At 39.8% G+C, this 20,361-nt stretch overlaps 4 non-coding genes across 4 annotated transcripts; all 4 read left to right on the forward strand.

Moving 5' to 3' along the window:
- The first annotated feature begins 13,400 nt into the window (after positions 1-13,400).
- TRNAC-ACA (transfer RNA cysteine (anticodon ACA)) lies at positions 13,401-13,472 on the forward strand. Its single transcript has one exon. It is a non-coding gene; the product is annotated as a tRNA-Cys (tRNA).
- Positions 13,473-15,565: 2,093 nt separating this feature from the next.
- Positions 15,566-15,637, forward strand: TRNAC-ACA (transfer RNA cysteine (anticodon ACA)). Its single transcript has one exon. It is a non-coding gene; the product is annotated as a tRNA-Cys (tRNA).
- Positions 15,638-16,646: 1,009 nt separating this feature from the next.
- On the forward strand, positions 16,647-16,718 carry TRNAC-GCA (transfer RNA cysteine (anticodon GCA)). Its single transcript has one exon. It is a non-coding gene; the product is annotated as a tRNA-Cys (tRNA).
- Positions 16,719-18,814: 2,096 nt separating this feature from the next.
- Positions 18,815-18,886, forward strand: TRNAC-GCA (transfer RNA cysteine (anticodon GCA)). Its single transcript has one exon. It is a non-coding gene; the product is annotated as a tRNA-Cys (tRNA).
- The last annotated feature ends 1,475 nt before the right edge of the window (positions 18,887-20,361 follow it).

Consider the following 20,361-nt stretch of genomic DNA (forward strand, 5'->3'; position numbering starts at 1 on the left):
GGCATTGGTCCAATGTACGACTGCCTATTCAAATAAAATAACAATGAAACAAATATCTGTTTTTTAAATGATCCAGTTTTCCTTTAATAAATAATATTAAGGACTACTTCTCCTGTTCCACAGTTTCAAGGTTGTACTTTCTGGCACAACTTAGTATGATCCTCACACTCTTTCATGATGTACTGATATTTTGTCATTCTGATTTTACTGAAAAGTTGGGGATTTAGCTCAGTGGTAGAGCATTTGACTGCAGATCAAGAGGTCCCTGGTTCAACTCCGGGCGTCCCCTCACCCTATTTTGATTCTGTTGTTTGTAATTGGGACCTTTCATCAATTCCATTTGGATCATCTTTGACAGAGTCAGTGTTCCCTTGGATATTGCACTTTAATAGCATTTCAGTGTTTCCTGCTCAAAACCTGTGAGGAAATGCAGTTTTTAACACTCGGCTTGGTATTCCCTTTGGGAAATTTCTGAAACATCATTGATCAATTTTGGAATTCGGCTCTTCCTTTCACAGCACTAAACAAAGGGAATGGACTATGAAACCAATTGACAACTTTGTTATACTGTTTGGTGCTTTCTTGTATTACACTGAAGAAATGGCGTATAAAACTTGGCAGCGAAGCAGCCAATCTGTCGTGTATTTCTATAGGTTCTGAATCGATCCCCCTATTCCTGACCCTATTCTGGTTAAACTACCTAGCTAGTTAACTAACAGTCAGCCCATGAGGCAAGAAATCCCCCATGATGCAGATACCGTTATCTGACGCAGTCACACTACGGCACAGGAACGTGTTATCTGATTAGGTCATAACGCTTGAGATCTAATTAGACAAGCGACATTCCTCCAGCCCCTGATAAGGCATACGACGTTCTCATAACAAATCAAACCTATGACAACCTGGATAATCCGTGCGGCCATTGTTTTGATTTCACAGAGAACTTTAGTAAAGAATGTGCTAACGAGCAAGTCGTATGACATCTTTATTGACGTACCTATGTCCATCCTTACGTCAATCCCGGCACCTTTAAGGTATAAATATTGCCGACCTTGCCCTATGCAAAACACACGCGTGGTGACAAGACGGAGCAGCCATACTTGCCGAAGCCGAGAGCAGAAGCAGACCCCGCAGGCAGCAGCCCCGCCTTCCTGACGCGCTGAGAGACGCGCTGCTATCTCAAGCCGAGAGACCCAGCACCGGCGCTTCTGGGCAGCCCTCGCAGGCAGCCTGGAATATCGAGAGCAGAGAAAGAGATACCATTCCTCATTCATCCTAAATTCCAGGTACAGAACTGAATAACCCCTCCTAGAGAATTCTTTAGTTATTCACTTGGCAAAAACAAACTTAACTTAAACTGTAACTTTCTATTCCCGCCCACGTATTAGACTTAGGTCAGGTACACGGGGTAGGCGTATTTAGAAACACCAGTTGAGCACGTTTAGTCAAATGTATATGTGTATGTAAATATATTTTAATCATTTTAAAACATCATATGGCTCAGAAACCATATCAATGTTTTTACAGTATTATTTTATACTATTGCTTTTAATGTATGCACTTTACTTAACTATAAGTATTGCAATAATATCGATCCATTTCTCTTGTACGAGAAAAGAGACTGATCAATAAATAACATCTTTTATTGAACACGCCCGTCTCTTCCTTTTCTCTACATTCTGATGAGACTAAGAATGCACGTACTGACTGAGTAAAATAATTGCCTTGTGCTCACACGACTCTTGAGATTGACTCTTGATTAGGGGAGAGCAAAGTTGTCATGTTCTATGGTTGTCAGAAACTAAATCCCTTCTTGTCTAATCAGGGGAGTTAATCCTTCCTTGAACATTCGAGAAAGTTTCTAGCGAACTCTGAGCTTAGCTGGCAAACCCAAAAATTAAGTCTAGCATCGACAGTAGTAGACCTAGTTAACGTCTGGCCTAGGCCTTTACTGCTGTAGGTACTATTCCAATGCGCAGAGCCTATTGGGAAAATAGGAGCTACACTACATGGCGCCCAACGCGTTTGGAAAGGGCGATAAAACTAACGTAAGACATTTAGAGTAACTCAGTCGTGCTTTCTCACTCAGACCCCTTTTCCCAAATACTCCAAAGACGTCTGGAGTGGGTGAAAGGTTATAATATCCTCCAAAACCTCGCAGGATGGAACTCCTATGTATGGTTCTTGGTCTAGTCAACGTTGAAGGATAAAACAGTTCCAAAATATTGTGCATCTAATCTCTGTTTCCATAAAGAAACCTGATCTGCAAATAAACATAATACCATCCTGTCAGCAAAATGGACAGCGATGAAGAACGAGAGGTTACTAGATTAGCTACTGAAATAGCAGATGCTGATGCTACCATGCAAGCAGCAGACGCGGATATAATACTCATTACGGTCGCCAAAAGGAGATCTATAACCTTAAAACTTATAGAAAATGGACTGACACCTAGAGGTGGCACAGTCATATTCGTAATCGAGGCACACGAATATCGGCAGACAGAGGTATACTATACATGGATACATTTTCCAGCAGCTAATACTATAACAAAGTACTTCCACTATTACAAAGTAGAGGAACCTCCTAATGAGTACACTCCTTTCGAGGAGGTGGAAGTACCACTCAAATTCCAAGAGCATTTGCTCTTATTTGATGGCGCCCTAAAACATAATAATCACATTACAAGGCTCGGTCCTTTAGGAAGACCAGGAGCAACGTGGCCGGTCCTAGCCGGATACACACCATATCCAGACATCGAAAGAATGCCTGCAGCAGAGCTGTTAATACAGCTAAAACAACTACTAAAAATTCACAGACAATTAGTTCAGTATGTAATGCGGACTTCAACAATTCAGCCAGCGATTAAACTTCCACAGCTGACCCCTCACCAGGGGAACACAAATAAAATTACACCACAGAACATCCAATCCTGCCTAGGTAAAGTTCCAGCTAAACGGGAACAGATACCATTCTGGTTGGCACAGAAAATTACCCAAATAGAGGCGGTGTTTCCTGACACCACCCCGCTGGAAAAACACAGGATTCTGACTATATGTCTCCCAATGGGAATCGCACCACACATTGAGGACTGTGACACTTGGGGTACAGTCTTTGCTTCCATCTACACAAAAACGCACGGTGTTCCATCCATTTCGGTAATACCAGATGTGCTAAAACAAATTCAAGATGAATACGGTCCAGAACCTGCTTTAACTCTTGGTATGAAATTACTAAAAGACTTCAAGCAGGTCTCGGCTATATTACTAGCCAACATAAAGGGTGAAGCAGCAAACGTGGCGATCCGCCAGAGGTTAAAAGAGACAGATATAGCAGACCAACCAGCTGAAATTGCCAGAATCATAGAAAAATCCTATGAAGAACTAGGCAGAGATAGTCTAGGTGGAATACCAGTAAAACCGCAACTGACTACAAGTCCAGAAAAAATGTTTTTTAATAATAATAATAATTCACCAAAAAAGAACTGGGATGGGAACAAACAATCCAATCCCAAAGAAAAGAAATTCCAGTCCAGAGGAAGGTCTCCTAGGCGAAGAGAGAAATCTCCAAACCCGAGACAAAGGTCACCCCAGAGTGAACCCTCTGGGAATAGATATAACCTTAGAAATAGGGATAATATTAAAAAACCTGATAGATATCAAGACATTGATACACGTCCCTCTCAATCTTTTCAGAATTCCTTGCAGAAATCGGAAAGAAGAGGACGATCAGAAGAGCACGCCAAGTCCAAAGACAAGGAACCTGCTCAACTGAAAAAGAAATCACAATTTCCAAAAAAGAAGGTAGCCAGTATCAAGGTAGTTAACAATGCCGAGAATACTGAGGACACAACTGAAAAACGGAGAGTGGGCTCAGACAATGCTAGACAGCGCAGCAGAGGTGAGCATAGCTCGCAAAGTCCTTATGAATCATCTGGAGACAGTGGACACGAATGAATACCTTCAAGTGGAAACTGCAGATACCAGAGTTAGCAAGCCCCACAAAATATACGAGATAACATTACGTATAGAGGGAGATAAGACTAGGAAAATAAGGGGACTATTTTGGGATAACCTCTCAAAGGGTTATGACATCCTTTTAGCTGAAAAAGACTGGCCACCAGAGTTTGTCAGGGAGTGCCCTCATGGCGAAGAAGTAATTATGCCTGCCTTCTCGAATCAAATCCCGATTCATAAAAAATACACACTTGCTAGAAAGTGGGCAGTGGCCTTAGCACCTGCTTTATATAAAAATCATGTAGGATGGGATGAGGATTCTCCTCCTCACAAAGTCCAGTTAAAATCACAACCAACTGCACAAAGGCAGTACCCAATTAAGCAAGAAGCTAAAAAACAAGTAAATGAAATACTAGATCAGCTAGAATACCAGGGGGTGATTGAAACTTGCACCTCACAAATGAACAATCCTTTGTTTCCGGTCTCCAAACCAGACAATTCATATCGTCTAGTTTTGGATTACCGACACCTTAACACATGTTGCAAAACTTTTGCAGTGCAAAACTCACACAGTGCTGCATTAATGAATAACATAGTGCGCAAAAAATACAAAACTACCTTGGACATCTCCAACGGATTCTTTTGTCAAAACATAGCACCAGAGAGCAGATATTTAACAGCTTTCTCAGTAAATGGCACTCAAAAACAATTCTGTCGGTTAGCCCAGGGGTACAAGAACAGCCCGGGGGTATTCTCAGCAAGAGTAACAGAATTACTACAACTATATGATGATGAAGCATTATCTTAGGTCGATGACATTTACTTAACAGATGATGACTTGGAGACTCACTTGAAAAGAGTGAACACCATAATACTTGGGTTCGCAGCAGAGGGTTACAAATTCAACTTTAAAAAGTCCAGAATTGCCCATCTGACAGTCCTATTCTTAGGATATGAGTTATCAAGTGAAGGCAAAAGCCTGGCAGACAATTTCCTAGAGAAATGTGCCGTAATCCAAGCTCCTAAAACACTAAAAAACCTACAGTCAATTCTAGGCTTCCTAAATTTCGGAAGAACTTACATTGCAAATTACGCAGAAAGGGTCAAACCCCTTTATGATCTAATTAAACCAGACTTTAAAAGATCCAATTGGACTCAAACACACACAGAAATTTTGAGATCCTTACAAACAGACATGCTAATTAAGACAAAATTAGAAACACGTGATAATACACGCAACCTTGTGATCCGAGTCATCCCAGGGAGATGCGGATTCACATACCTGACCTCTAATGAGGGAGAAAAGGTACCAATTGCATTCAGATCACACTTGTACACAAAAGCTGAACAGAGATTCAGCAACAAAGGAAAAATTGTTCAAGCAGTTCAAACCGCAATAGCTAGAGAAAAAGACATAGCTGACGGTAGACATATCACAGTCAGAACAGCTGAATCAGCCTTTGAGGCATTAACAACACCGTGTAATTTACCAACAACAACATTGGATCCAGAATGGTTACAATGGGTAAATTCAATCACAACGGACAAAGTACACTACTTCTTTGATCCAGAACTAGAAGAATTAAAAAATCTAAAATATGAAAGGACGTACCCTCTGCCAATCGACATTCTGCCTCTACGACATTACGCCTGTGTAATCTATACAGACGGACATGCTCAACCCTCCGTTTGGGGAGAACATGCATACAATCCCACATGTGAGATCACAAAAGAAGTGTGGCGCGGAGGTAAACTAAGACCTCTATTAACAAAATCACACTCAGTAGAAACAAATTCAGAACTGCAAACTGAAATAATAGCTTTGATAATGGCGCTAGATAATGCGGATCGCGAATTCCCGACACTTATAGTGTCAGATTCATATTTCTGCGTCAAAGCATATAACAAGGATTTGCAGACATGGATTCAGAACGGTTACAAAGATGACACAGATGCACCAATAAAGCAGAGACTTCTCTGGGAACAAGTAGCTCTTTTGAAGAAAGAACTACCAAAGACTCACGTGACTCACTCACTGAGTCATCAACGTGATGGCGTTCACGTTGTGGGGAATTCATTGGCTGAGACAGCCGCAGCGGCAGCCACTAAATCGGCTCCCGTAGATCGAAAAAAGCGTACATTAAAATATATTGACGGTGAAACATTGCTGGCGGTGAAAACGTCATCAAAAGGCGACTGCTCAGCGTTACCGATCAACTATCCACTCAATTATACATACATAATCGATGCAAACTCCGTCCCTTTTGCTCGAATCCCTGGAGTGGGGGATAGAGTGATTCCAAACATGGACAGGAGAAACTTGTTAATCGCAGACGCACACATGGGCGAGGGTCACAGACACCTTAAATTAAAAGATTCTCTGGAAGATTTACAATCACGGTACTGGTGGCCAGGCATGAGCCTCCATCTTACCATCTTTGTAAAAAACTGCCCAAACTGCAACAGAGATCGCAGTGGGGAGAGAAGCAATTTAATACCTCGTCGTATCAAGGCAGATAATATTACCAGCAAAAAGAATGGCTTGCGATTAACATATACAGGCTAGTTCCCACTTATAATGTAGATCCACAGCACTCAGCTGACGTCCGGACTGTTATACAAGATTTGCGAGTCTAAATGGCATATACGCTAAGAGCATGCTACGTTCGACCATTTTTTTTTCTTTTTCTCAGGCAATCCAGCCTGGGGGGGGAAAGAATGGCCAAATGAGCACAGCCCAGCGGGAATCTTCTCACTTCCTTCCTGAGGGTATGGGATGGTGTAAAGAAAAAACCAAGACAGAAAGCAATCTATAATAGAAAGGATATTAGGTTCGGGAGCTGGGTGGGTCAAACATCTAATAAGTGTCCAACGTAGTCTAAATAACTTGCCAAGAAATTCTCTGAAGGGATTCAGTCCGTACAAATTATTATTCGGAACTAGGATGTTGATCTCTGACCTTGATAGTCAGACTTCAGTGGTAACAGAAAAAAGCTTTGATGTCAAAGACCGTTTGGCTATTTTGCAGGACTTAACCAAAAAAAGGAAAGACTTGAGCAACATACAGTTGAAACAACAGCCAACAACCACTGAAGAATCACCACCTGTCCCAGCAAGACCTGTCTGGATTCCAAAAGTCGGGGATCTAGTCAGGGAGAAGATCGCGGTAAAGAAGGAATTTGGGCCTTCTTACAGAAAAGCAGTTCCTGTCTTGTCTGTCAACGGGACAAGATCAGTTGTACTACCGCCACTTGCTGGAAAAAAGGAGAACCGAGTTGTATCCATCGACCTGGTAAAACCACAACATGTGGCTGATAACAAACAGTAGGCCAAGTGGACTCCCAATAAGTAGCAGAACACCAAGGTTTGCTACCAGTACAGAGGTCCTAACAAAGAGGCTCATCACATTCGAAACGCCTACAGAAGAACAACAAGGACTATGCAACAATGCAATAGAACTTAGACCTCTGAAAACCCAAATAAAGACATTTAGCAGAGACACACCAATCTATACTGAAGTACCAAGTGAAAATGCAAGAAACAAAAATCCTGAACCAATTGGAACAATTGACAGAACTGCATCCGGTTACTTCATCAACTTCGATGATTCCTCTGAAGGCTTCAGCGAACAAAAGACACAGCCATCATCAAAATCCTTTAAAGACAAAGCGAAGGAACTTTTGAAACAACTAAAAGAAACATATCTGGTTTCCCCATGGATTGAATTTTGGGTGGGTTTTGGTGCATTTATCCTCATACTTTGGCTCATCATGGTATTTACTTTGGGACGCTTCATTGAGGGAAAATATGCTAAAATGGACACAGCAAGTCAGAACATCAACTTGGTCCTCAAACCACACACATCTTCACACGTCGAGAAACGAGAACTTTCTTCAGAACTTTCTTCAGCCAACTTCACAGCAATTCCAATACCTGGTGGGGTAGCCTGGGACAACACTGACTATGAAATTTATGGTCCGGTCGAGATCCTGAAATATCCACACCAAATTAAGATCTCTTTGAGTGACTTTGCAAAACCAAACTCATTTGCTGATGATTGGGACTTTGAAAGTATAAACAATATGATGTCTGACTTAGTAATGTCTGCTAAATTTACAAAACATGATTATTTGCAAGGTTCTACAAATTATGATAGTATGTATTGCTATAACCACTATGGTAACCATTTCTTGCATAAATCTGCACAACCTAGAAATGTTTTAAATTTTAATCAATGGGAACATTGTGCTACACCTCCAAAAGGGAGCTCTAGAACCGTTTATGACAAATATTCATACTTTCAAGGTTTTAACACTAGTAATGCTGAAACATTTTATTATAAATTGTCAAACAAGACAGGGACCAAAACCATGATAACCAACACAAAATTGATTTATTCTGATTCATTCTTTGAAAAAATGAATACTTTTGGATTCGATTATTGGGACAAAAATGTTGATTTGAAAAGTGTTTGGGGTACAAAAGAATGGCAAGTACAGGGTATAGAAGCTTTGTTTAGAGCCTGCATGATCCCAGAACAAATGATATTTTTAAATGACACTGTTCAACAAACCACCTGTCTTGGCTTAGCCAAAATCAAAGATTTAAATAACCCGTCTATTCCAAAGCCAACAATGTTTAGCAATAACTCTGATACAGATGAAGGAATAGACATAAACCATATACTTAACCAAAACAGAACACATCCTGATTGGAAACAATGGTTGATCTGGCCCACAGATACTAATAACTGTCAAGATAGATTCCTGAATAAAACACAGGGTTTCAAAATGACCAGGCCAGACCCTAGATATCCCCAAAGACATCACCCAGGGATAATAACAACCTACAGTGTGGGCAAATTATGCCTTCAATGGCTACAGTCTTCCACACTGCCTGAAATTAAGCAACACCTAACTTTACTTACTGATGGTGCTGACTTGCGTGATTTCATAATGGGACCACGCAAACAGCGTCAAAAGCGTTTCATAGCAGCCTCTGTATATGCAGCATACAATGAGGCCTGGAAGGTTACTCAAATTGAAACAGCAGAGAGAATACGTGAAATTGATCGTATTAATTTGGAAAAATCACTTTCTGTAGTGGACAATGGGTTAATGACTCTGTCCTCCAGAATATTTTCATTGGACAGCATTGTGTCTTCAGCAATCGATATATTATCGCAAGACTTACTGTTATTACAACATGGTCAGTCACAATTGCGTTCTATCGTACAGCTTGGCTGGACGTTACAAAATCTGCGTTCAGGCTATGTGCCTTGGCGTTTAATCAACACTACGTCACTATTCCAAATCTTTAACCTTACTGATAGACAAATCGGTATGGCGCAGAAGGGTGCTGATTATACAATCTTGAGCATTGAAAAACTAGAAAGATTACCGTTGACAATGTCAGAACGACCTGTCAGTGAATGGATAATCCACGGAATCATAAATATTCCAATCTCAACCTTCAGGTTTCAATACTGCCAAAAATATATACAGGCTGGCATGTACGAGAAATTGGGAAAGGGGTACCTTAAAACAACTTGGAACCTGCCCTATTCACATGCATGTGTCAGTAACAAAGGACAGAAAGTGTTTCTTAGTGGCAACAATTGTGCTATGTCACTAAGCGGCACGCTTCTGTGTAACGGTATTAGTTTGCACGGAGCCTGTGAAGGGAATTCATACAACCTTTCATGTCACCAGCAAGGCGCACCTGCAACTGAAATAGAACCATTCTTTCAAAGACTCTATAATGGGAGTTACATTCTTATTGTAGACCGCAGATGTTGTAGTCTTATGCCCGGGACTCCTTATCTCGTCACTACGACGGCGAAGGTCAAGTGCTGTGGACGTTCTTTGTTCCCCAGCTCCTTTCCAGACAGGGAGGCAAGGGCATGGCCCGGTTTGAAAATTACTTCTATTCGAATAGACACTTTAAGCAGAATGAAAACAGTGCTTCTTCAGACGCCTACAAGGCTCACGTCATCAAAAGAAACGTATGATCTACAAGTCGCAAGGACGACTGCAGAGATACATACATTATTATCAACCAATTCCCCCGTACATTTCGCGGAAATCCTGAGCGAAATCTTAAATATTTCTGATACCACTGGGGTCTCAAAGGTATTTAAGACAGTATTTTCGATGGCATTAACACCATTCAAAGCCATACTGGGTATTTTTCCAGATTTCGTCCATTCGATTTTTGGCGGACTTCCCTTGATCCTGGGACTAATTGCAGGAATCCTATTCCTAGTCCTTATTTTTCGTTATGGCAACCCATGTCACAGATCAAACTCTCGCGACAATGGAAGATACGATCCTAGCCATTGGATACCGGGACCGGATATCAAAAATCCTGGGACTCTCCCGGCTTAGAGACCTGAACATGACTTGGTTTCTATCATTTCGACCAATGTGGCAAAGGTGTGTTTTACCTGTACTAAGGTGTCTGCTATGCGGAGAAGAATGCGTGTTAGACACCTGTCTGACACTACAATCGGATGCGCCGGTGGATGCAGATACACTGCTGGTTCCTACCAAGGTTCACGCTTTGTGCTGCCCTCAAAGGCTGCCAATTCTGATGACGGCATTCCTGGAATCTTCACCACTGCGATTGAAGAGTAGTGAAGTTCAAGATGAAAGCAACATCGAACAGGTACGACCTTCTGTCAGCAATGCAAATCAGAATGTCAATGCAGACAATCATGCGCATGAATGCATGGTTACCCCTATTTCCGACTTAGTGGAACTTTCCCATGAAGCTGTTGACAGTTTTTTCGAAAGCCTGAATGATATGATGTTCTCTCCGGAACAGAAATAGAGACTTTTGAGTAAACTCGCACACGGCGTTCCCTGAATCCGGCCTTCAACTTAAAAAATAAAGTCACATGAACAATTACAATCCAGTTCACGGACAGCAACCTTTTTCAGCAAGCCCTTAAAATATTTTTCTATATATTTTTTCCCCGGGACACTGACCTTCTGCTTAAAGTAAGAAACTATTCCTAGAGAACTAAGATTTCTATTTTTTTAGATACTTTATAGACTTTATATAGACTTTAGCTGCCCGCTGGTATGTTCACACTATATTTTATGTGATGAAATGGTTTCGACTTTTTTTCTGTATAGCCATATTAAGAGCCATTTCATGTGTATTTCTCATATACCAACAAGCAATAATGCATAACAATGCGTGTTTACTTTTGCATTTAATTCATAGCTTAAGTGCATACAATATATATGACTGCAATTTTTCAGTATATTTGAAAATTTCAAAATGCATTTATGTATTTTGGGGTGGTAAGGTATACACTATACTCTATAGTATGTTGTACTATGTTATACTATGCATAGATTAGTAGATATGACCATAGTTAGCGTGGAGTGGGTGTCGTGTATTTCTATAGGTTCTGAATCGATCCCCCTATTCCTGACCCTATTCTGGTTAAACTACCTAGCTAGTTAACTAACAGTCAGCCCATGAGGCAAGAAATCCCCCATGATGCAGATACCGTTATCTGACGCAGTCACACTACGGCACAGGAACGTGTTATCTGATTAGGTCATAACGCTTGAGATCTAATTAGACAAGCGACATTCCTCCAGCCCCTGATAAGGCATACGACGTTCTCATAACAAATCAAACCTATGACAACCTGGATAATCCGTGCGGCCATTGTTTTGATTTCACAGAGAACTTTAGTAAAGAATGTGCTAACGAGCAAGTCGTATGACATCTTTATTGACGTACCTATGTCCATCCTTACGTCAATCCCGGCACCTTTAAGGTATAAATATTGCCGACCTTGCCCTATGCAAAACACACGCGTGGTGACAAGACGGAGCAGCCATACTTGCCGAAGCCGAGAGCAGAAGCAGACCCCGCAGGCAGCAGCCCCGCCTTCCTGACGCGCTGAGAGACGCGCTGCTATCTCAAGCCGAGAGACCCAGCACCGGCGCTTCTGGGCAGCCCTCGCAGGCAGCCTGGAATATCGAGAGCAGAGAAAGAGATACCATTCCTCATTCATCCTAAATTCCAGGTACAGAACTGAATAACCCCTCTTAGAGAATTCTTTAGTTATTCACTTGGCAAAAACAAACTTAACTTAAACTGTAACTTTCTATTCCCGCCCACGTATTAGACTTAGGTCAGGTACACGGGGTAGGCGTATTTAGAAACACCAGTTGAGCACGTTTAGTCAAATGTATATGTGTATGTAAATATATTTTAATCATTTTAAAACATCATATGGCTCAGAAACCATATCAATGTTTTTACAGTATTATTTTATACTATTGCTTTTAATGTATGCACTTTACTTAACTATAAGTATTGCAATAATATCGATCCATTTCTCTTGTACGAGAAAAGAGACTGATCAATAAATAACATCTTTTATTGAACACGCCCGTCTCTTCCTTTTCTCTACATTCTGATGAGACTAAGAATGCACGTACTGACTGAGTAAAATAATTGCCTTGTGCTCACATGACTCTTGAGATTGACTCTTGATTAGGGGAGAGCAAAGTTGTCATGTTCTATGGTTGTCAGAAACTAAATCCCTTCTTGTCTAATCAGGGGAGTTAATCCTTCCTTGAACATTCGAGAAAGTTTCTAGCGAACTCTGAGCTTAGCTGGCAAACCCAAAAATTAAGTCTAGCATCGACAGTAGTAGACCTAGTTAACGTCTGGCCTAGGCCTTTACTGCTGTAGGTACTATTCCAATGCGCAGAGCCTATTGGGAAAATAGGAGCTACACTACAAATCTATTTCTCATTTCACCTGTGTCTTCAGTCTTACATATATTCCACCTCTTCTCTGTGCATGCAAAGTATGTGTTTGTTTGAAGCACTTCATTTTTGTGCAACATAGGAACTATTTAATTTCTCCTTTAAAGCTCTGCCTACGTGCAAGATGCACAAACTATCATTGCAGTTGCAAGAAGGCTGGTCTGAAGAATCAGGCCATTTGCAAACGCAAAATGGCTTTTTTCTGATGTATTAAATGCAAGGTATTCGAAAGGGGTGTTTGGGTGTACCTTCCAAATACCGAATTGTAGTGGTACGTAGAAATGTTTTTCCACCATAATTTGGCCCAAAACAATCATACTTCATCACCATGTCAGTGATTGTGGTAACCAATCCTCAAATGATAAGGTGTCCCGTAAAAACCTCTTCCCCTTTAAGAATGTTTCAAAACAATCATTGTATGTAGAGGCATTGGTCCTATGTACCACTGCCTATTCAAATCAAATAACAATGAAACAAATAAATCTGTTTTTAAATGATCCAGTTTTCCTTTAATAAATAATATTAAGGACTACTTCTCCTGTTCCACAGTTTCAAGTTTGTACTTTCTGGCACAACTTAGTATGATCCTCACACTCTTTCATGATGTACTGATATTTTGTCATTCTGATTTTACTGAAAAGCTGGGGATATAGCTCAGTGGTAGAGCATTTGACTACAGATCAAGAGGTCGCTGGTTCAAATCCGGGTGTCCCCTCACCCTATTTTGATTCTGTTGTTTGTAATTGGTACTTTTCAACAATTCCATTTGGATCATCTTTGACAGAGTCAGTGTTCCCTTGGATATTGCACTTTAATAGCATTTCAGTGTTTCCTGCTCAAAACTTGTGAGTAAATGCAGTTTTAAACACTCGGCTTGGTATTCCCTTTGGGAAATTTCTGAAACATCATTGATCAATTTTGGAATTCGGCTCTTCCTTTCACAGCACTAAACAAAGAGAATGGACTATGAAACCAATTGACAACTTTGTTATACTGTTTGGTGCTTTCTTGTATTGCACTGAAGAAATGGCGTATAAAACTTGGCAGCGAAGCAGTCAATCTATTTCTCCTTTCACCTGTGTCTTCAGTCTTACATATATTCCACCTCGTCTCTGTGCATGCAAAGTATGTGTTTGTTTGAAGCACTTCATTTTTGGGCAACGTAGGAACTATTTAATTTCTCCTTAAATGCTCTGCCTACGTGCAAGATGTACGAACTATCATTGCAGTTGCAAGAAGGCTGGTCTGAAGAATCAGGCCATTTGCAAACGCAAAATGGCTTTTTCTGATGTATTAAATGGAAGGTATTCGAAAGGGGTGTTTGGGTGTACCTTCCAAATACCGAATTGTAGTGGTACGTAGAAATGTTTTTCCACCATAATTTGGCAAACACAATCATACTTCATCACCATCTCAGTGATTGTGGTAACCAATCCTCAAATGATAAGTTGTCCCGTAAAAACCTCTTCCCCTTTAAGAATGTTTCAAAACAATCATTGTATGTAGTAGCATTGGTCCAATGTACGACTGCCTATTCAAATAAAATAACAATGAAACAAATATCTATTTTTTAAATGATCCAGTTTTCCTTTAATAAATAATATTAAGGACTACTTCTCCTGTTCCACAGTTTCAAGGTTGTACTTTGTGGCACAACTTAGATTGATCCTCACACTCTTTCATGATGTACTGATATTTTGTCATTCTGATTTTACTGAAAAGTTGGGGATATAGCTCAGTGGTAGAGCATTTGACTGCAGATCAAGAGGTCCCTGGTTCAACTCCGGGCGTCCCCTCACCATATTTTGATTCTGTTGTTTGTAATTGGGACTTTTCATCAATTCCATTTGGATCATCTTTGACAGAGTCAGTGTTCCCTTGGATATTGCACTTTAATAGCATTTCAGTGTTTCCTGCTCAAAACCTGTGAGTAAATGCAGTTTTTAACACTCGGCTTGGTATTCCCTTTGGGAAATTTCTGAAACATCATTGATCAATTTTGGAATTCGGCTCTTCCTTTCACAGCACTAAACAAAGGGAATGGACTATGAAACCAATTGACAACTTTGTTATACTGTTTGGTGCTTTCTTGTATTACACTGAAGAAATGGCGTATAAAACTTGGCAGCGAAGCAGTCAATCTATTTCTCATTTCACCTGTGTCTTCAGTCTTACATATATTCCACCTCTTCTCTGTGCATGCAAAGTATGTGTTTGTTTGAAGCACTTCATTTTTGTGCAACATAGGAACTATTTAATTTCTCCTTTAAAGCTCTGCCTACGTGCAAGATGCACGAACTATCATTGCAGTTGCAAGAAGGCTGGTCTGAAGAATCAGGCCATTTGCAAACGCAAAATGGCTTTTTTCTGATGTATTAAATGCAAGGTATTCGAAAGGGGTGTTTGGGTGTACCTTCCAAATACCGAATTGTAGTGGTACGTAGAAATGTTTTTCCACCATAATTTGGCCCAAAACAATCATACTTCATCACCATGTCAGTGATTGTGGTAACCAATCCTCAAATGATAAGGTGTCCCGTAAAAACCTCTTCCCCTTTAAGAATGTTTCAAAACAATCATTGTATGTAGAGGCATTGGTCCTATGTACTACTGCCTATTCAAATCAAATAACAATGAAACAAATAAATCTGTTTTTAAATGATCCAGTTTTCCTTTAATAAATAATATTAAGGACTACTTCTCCTGTTCCACAGTTTCAAGGTTGTACTTTCTGGCACAACTTAGTATGATCCTCACACTCTTTCATGATGTACTGATATTTTATCATTCTGATTTTACTGAAAAGCTGGGGATATAGCTCAGTGGTAGAGCATTTGACTACAGATCAAGAGGTCGCTGGTTCAAATCCGGGTGTCCCCTCACCCTATTTTGATTCTGTTGTTTGTAATTGGTACTTTTCATCAATTCCATTTGGATCATCTTTGACAGAGTCAGTGTTCCCTTGGATATTGCACTTTAATAGCATTTCAGTGTTTCCTGCTCAAAACTTGTGAGTAAATGCAGTTTTAAACACTCGGCTTGGTATTCCCTTTGGGAAATTTCTGAAACATCATTGATCAATTTTGGAATTCGGCTCTTCCTTTCACAGCACTAAACAAAGAGAATGGACTATGAAACCAATTGACAACTTTGTTATACTGTTTGGTGCTTTCTTGTATTGCACTGAAGAAATGGCGTATAAAACTTGGCAGCGAAGCAGTCAATCTATTTCTCATTTCACCTGTGTCTTCAGTCTTACATATATTCCACCTCGTCTCTGTGCATGCAAAGTATGTGTTTGTTTGAAGCACTTCATTTTTGGGCAACGTAGGAACTATTTAATTTCTCCTTAAATGCTCTGCCTACGTGCAAGATGTACGAACTATCATTGCAGTTGCAAGAAGGCTGGTCTGAAGAATCAGGCCATTTGCAAACGCAAAATGGCTTTTTCTGATGTATTAAATGGAAGGTATTCGAAAGGGGTGTTTGGGTGTACCTTCCAAATACCGAATTGTAGTGGTACGTAGAAATGTTTTTCCACCATAATTTGGCCAAAACAATCATACTTCATCACCATCTCAGTGATTGTGGTAACCAATCCTCAAATGATAAGTTGTCCCGTAAAAACCTCTTCCCCTTTAAGAATGTTTCAAAACAATCATTGTATGTAGAGGCATTGGTCCAATGTACGACTGCCTATTCAAATAAAATAACAATGAAACAAATATCTGTTTTTTAAATGATCCAGTTTTCCTTTAATAAATAATATTAAGGACTACTTCTCCTGTTCCACAGTTTCAAGGTTGTACTTTCTGGCACAACTTAGTATGATCCTCACACTCTTTCATGATGTACTGATATTTTGTCATTCTGATTTTACTGAAAAGCTGGGGATATAGCTCAGTGGTAGAGCATTTGACTGCAGATCAAAAGGTCCCTGGTTCGAATCTGGGTGTCCCCTCACCCTATTTTGATTCTGTTGTTTGTAATTGGGACTTTTCATCAATTCCATTTGGATCATCTTTGACAGAGTCAGTGTTCCCTTAGATATTGCACTTTAATAGCATTTCAGTGTTTCCTGCTCAAAACCTGTGAGTAAAGGCAGTTTTTAACACTCGGCTTGGTATTCCCTTTGGGAAATTTCTGAAACATCATTGATCAATTTTGGAATTCGGCTCTTCCTTTCACAGCACTAAACAAAGGGAATGGACTATGACACCAATTGACAACTTTGTTATACTGTTTGGTGCTTTCTTGTATTGCACTGAAGAAATGGCGTATAAAACTTGGCAACGAAGCAGTCAATCTATTTCTCATTTCACCTGTGTCCTCAGTCTTACATGTATTCCACCTCTTCTCTGTGCATGCAAAGTATGTGTTTGTTTGAAGCACTTCATTTTTGTGCAACGTAGGAACTATTTAATTTCTCCTTAAAAGCTCTGCCTACGTGCAAGATGTACGAACTATCATTGCAGTTGCAAGAAGGCTGGTCTGAAGAATCAGGCCATTTGCAAAAGCAAAATGGCTTTTTCTGATGTATTAAATGGAAGGTATTCGAAAGGGGTGTTTGGGTGTACCTTCCAAATACCGAATTTTAGTGGTACATTGAAATGTTTTTCCACCATAATTTGGCCCAAAACAATCATACTTCATCACCATCTCAGCGATTGTGGTAACCAATCCTCAAATGATAAGGTGTCCCGTAAAAACCTTTTCGCCTTTAAGAATGTTTCAAAACAATCATTGTATGTAGAGGCATTGGTCCTATGTTCCACTGCCTATTCAAATAAAATAACAATGAAACAAATATCTGTTTTTTAAATGATCCAGTTTTCCTTTAATAAATAATATTAAGGACTACTTCTCCTGTTCCACAGTTTCAAGGTAGTACTTTCCGGAACAACTTAGTATGATCCACTCACTCTTTCATGATGTACTGATATTTTGTCATTCTGATTTTACTGTAAAGTTGGGGATATAGCTCAGTGGTAGAGCTATATTGACTGCAGATCAAGAGGTCCCTGGTTCACATCCTGGTGTCCCCTCACCCTATTTTGATTCTGTTGTTTGTCATTGGGACTTTTCATCAATTCAATTTGGATCATCTTTGACAGAGTCAGTGTTCCCTTGGATATTGCACTTTAATAGCATTTCAGTGTTTCCTGCTCAAAACCTGTGAGTAAATGCAGTTTTTAACACTCGGCTTGGTATTCCCTTTGGGAAATTTCTGATACATCATTGATCAATTTTGGAATTCGGCTCTTCCTTTCACAGCACTAAACAAAGGGAATGGACTATGAAACCAATTGCCAACTTTGTTATACTGTTTGGTGCTTTCTTGTATTGCACTGAAGAAATGGCGTATAAAACCTGGCAGCGAAGCAGTCTATCTATTTCTCAATTCACCTGTGTCTTCAGTCTTACATATATTCCACCTCTTCTCTGTGCATGCAAAGTATGTGTTTGTTTGAAGCACTTCATTTTTGTGCAATGTAGGAACTATTTAATTTCTCCTTAAAAGCTCTGCCTACGTGCAAGATGTACGAACTATCATTGCAGTTGCAAGAAGGCTGGTCTGAAGAATCAGGCCATTGATAAACGCAAAATGGCTTTTTCTGATGTATTAAATGGAAGGTATTCGAAAGGGGTGTTTGGGTGCACCTTCCAAATACCGAATTTTAGTGGTACGTAGAAATGTTTTTCCACCATAATTTGGCCCAAAACAATCATACTCCATCACCATCTCCGTGATTGTGGTAACCAATCCTCAAATGATAAGGTGTCCCGTAAAAACCTCTTCTACTTTAAGAATGTTTCAAAACAATCATTGTATGTAGAGGCATTGGTCCTATGTACCACTGCCTATTCAAATAAAATAACAATGAAACAAATAAATCTGTTTTTTAAATGATCCAGTTTTCCTTTAATAAATAATGTTAAGGGCTACTTCTCCTGTTCCACAGTTTCAAGGTTGTACTTTCTGGCACAACTTAGTATGATCCTCACACTCTTTCAATATGTACTGATATTTTGTCATTCTGATTTTACTGAAAAGCTGGGGATATAGCTCAGTGGTAGAGCATTTGACTGCAGATCAAAAGGTCCCTGGTTCAAATCCGGTTGTCCCCTTACCCTATTTTGATTCTGTTGTTTGTAATTTGGACTTTTCATCAATTCCATTTGGATCATCTTTGACAGAGTCAGTGTTCCCTTGGATATTGCACTTTAATAGCATTACAGTGTTTCCTGCTCAAAGCCTGTGAGTAAATGCAGTTTTTAACACTCGGCTTGGTATTCCCTTTGGGAAATTTCTGAAACATCATTGATCAATTTTGGAATTCTGCTCTTCCTTTCACAGCACTAAACAAAGGGAATGGACTATGAAACCAATTGACAACTTTGTTATACTGTTTGGTGCTTTCTTGTATTGCCCTGAAGAAATGGCGTATAAAACTTGGCAGCGAAGCAGTCAATCTATTTCTCATTTCACCTGTGTCTTCAGTCTTACATATATTCCACCTCTTCTCGGTGCATGCAAAGTATGTGTTTGTTTGAAGCACTTCATTTTTGTGCAACGTAGGAACTATTTAATTTTTCCTTAAAAGCTCTGCCTACGTGCAAGATGTACGAACTATCATTGCAGTTGCAAGAAGGCTGGTCTGAAGAATCAGGCCATTTGCAAACACAAAATGGCTTTTTCTGATGTATTAAATGGAAGGTATTCGAAAGGGGTGTTTGGGTGTACCTTCCAAATACCGAATTGTAGTAGTACGTAGAAATGTTTTTTCACCATAATTTGGCCCAAAACAATCATACTGCATCACCATCTCAGTGATTGTGGTAACCAATCCTCAAATGATAGGGTGTCCCGTAAAAACCTCTTCCCCTTTAAGAATGTTTCAAAACAATCATTGTATGTAGAGGCATTGGTCCTATGTTCCACTGCCTATTCAAATAAAATAACAATGAAACAAGTATCTGTTTTTTGAATGATCCAGTTTTCCTTTAATAAATAATATTAAGGACTACTTCTCCTGTTCCACAGTTTCAAGGTTGTACTTTCCGGAACAACTCATTATGATCCTCTCACTCTTTCATGATGTACTGATATTTTGTCATTCTAATTTTACTGTAAAGCTGGGGATATAGCTCAGTGGTAGAGCATTTGACTGCAGATCAAGAGGTACCTGGTTCAAATCCTGGTGTCCCCTCACCCTATTTTGATTCTGTTGTTTGTAATTGGGACTTTCCATCAATTCCATTTGGATCATCTTTGACAGAGTCAGTGTTCCCTTGGATATTGCATTTTAATGGCATTACAGTGTTTGCTTCTCAAAACCTGTGAGTAAATGCAGTTTTTAACACTCGGCTTGGTATTCCCTTTGGGAAATTTCTGGAACATCATTGATAAATTTTGGAATTCGGCTCTTCCTTTCACAGCACTAAACAAAGGGAATGGACTATGAAACCAATTGACAACTTTGTTATACTGTTTGGTGCTTTCTTGTATTGCACTGAAGAAATGGCGTATAAAACTTGGCAGCGAAGCAGTCAATCTATTTCTCATTTCACCTTTATCTTCAGTCTTACATATATTCCACCTC

This window comes from Lissotriton helveticus, chromosome 1_2 (genome assembly GCF_964261635.1).
Source record: "Lissotriton helveticus chromosome 1_2, aLisHel1.1, whole genome shotgun sequence".
NCBI lineage: Eukaryota > Metazoa > Chordata > Amphibia > Caudata > Salamandridae > Lissotriton > Lissotriton helveticus.